General features: G+C 37.4%; 1 protein-coding gene across 1 annotated transcript in view; it reads right to left on the bottom strand.

Annotated features, from left to right (window-relative positions):
* Positions 1–1,630, bottom strand: part of LOC103798313 (histone demethylase UTY-like) — a gene marked incomplete at both ends in the record, with an annotated part of 46,447 nt that overhangs the window by 43,771 nt on the left and 1,046 nt on the right. The gene's annotated exons all lie outside the window — the stretch shown is intronic.

Here is a 1,630-nt window from a genome sequence, read left to right as displayed (position 1 = left end):
AGAAACTGCTAATTTTGCCATTGTTAAAGACACACTCTCTACACTATATACAGAGGTGTACAGACTTATTGAAGGCATTTAAACAAATAATAGGCTTCCAAGAAAAAAGGAAGCTATGCAGCATTACTCATGCTTCTATCTTGTGATATTTTGATAATTCCATCCAATTTATTAAACGCATCAACTTCTCCACAACTTTGCCCAAGACAAACTTCAGACTAGACACATTTGTAGTTTTGAAGACCATCCTTTTTCAGTATTTTATACTTCTGGGACTTCAGGACTTATAAACTGGATAGTATATGTATTAGTGAGATCAAAACATTCTGAACTCTACTTTTCTGTTATCAGTCATTTCAAATGTAACTATCATTTCTATTAGAGTAACTAAAGTAACAAAATCTATAGCATGGATTAAAATTTGTTATTTACTTTCAATTTATAATGCAACACAAGCATTCTACTTTCAAATAACACCTATGACTTTCTGCATTGAGGACAGTGCTTTTATTTGGTACTGGAGCTCAAAAACTGTTGTGAACAGGAACATGTGTCTCTCACTTAATAAAAAAACCCCTTTAACTTCCCTTTTCTCATCAATTAAAATTCCTCCAGTATTATTTTCAGTACTACTCCATTTCTCTGACAATACAGATACACCTTTTTTTCATACTTCACTACTAGCAAAAGCTTTTTCTCTTCTTGAGACTCCTGTCAAGATTGAGATGTGACTTTAAATTGGCATCTAAGAAAACACGAAGTATTTTAATCTAGATTTTTAACGTCTGAATGTTTCTTCCCACATAGTTTAGCTCATTCCCATTTATAGTTCTGGAGAACTGATATTTTCAATCATCATTTGTATGTTTTATGGTTGTTCTCAAAACTATATGCCCAGGACAAATCAGACTTCCCTCTGATCCCTAGCAACACCTGGTCCTGTCACTATTAACTGCTATCAGCTAAAGCAGAGTTAATACAGTTCAGCCCACAATCCTCTGCTGGTTTGGCTAAGTAAAATCCATCCCATAAGCCACACTGCACTCACATCACAGCAAGCTGCATTAGGCTAATCGGGGACAGCAGTGTAAGCTGTTTGCAGAGGGGGTGGGAGAATTGTCTTAAAATAAAACAAAACAAAATAAAAACATGGGATCAGACTATTCCTCAGTAAATTCTACAGCCAGCATACTGCCATGCCCCCTTTTCTTTCCATGTCTCTGGATTTGGAAACACCAGTGGTTGTGTAACAGCAGTTGGATGGGATGAGGTACAGGTTGAGGGTACTGAGGTCCCTGAGCTCCCCAGATATTCAACAGAGACAGATGACTCCATCACCCAAAGCCTGCTGAATTTACATAGCAAATTTAGGTAACTGCAAATTCCTCCTGAGCAATATCAAATCTAAATATTTCTCACTTTTAAAAGTGCCCTAACTCACAGTGGTTTATGTCAGACATGGTGAACCATGAACCACAGACACACTGCTATGAAACAGCCCAGCCAGGCTGAGACACCAAGCAGTGTTTTGGAACTCCCATCACTTATAATTCATTTCCCTGTTTCTCCATCCCAAGGTAATTGCAAACCAGTATTTTTGTGTGTTTGGAAAAAGGTGTGGGGTGGAAAT

Source organism: Acanthisitta chloris, unplaced genomic scaffold, assembly GCF_000695815.1.
Source record: "Acanthisitta chloris isolate BGI_N310 unplaced genomic scaffold, ASM69581v1 scaffold14762, whole genome shotgun sequence".
Lineage (NCBI taxonomy): Eukaryota > Metazoa > Chordata > Aves > Passeriformes > Acanthisittidae > Acanthisitta > Acanthisitta chloris.
The sequence above is the reverse complement of the archived record's forward strand: the minus strand, read 5'-3'. Positions and strand labels throughout refer to the sequence as shown.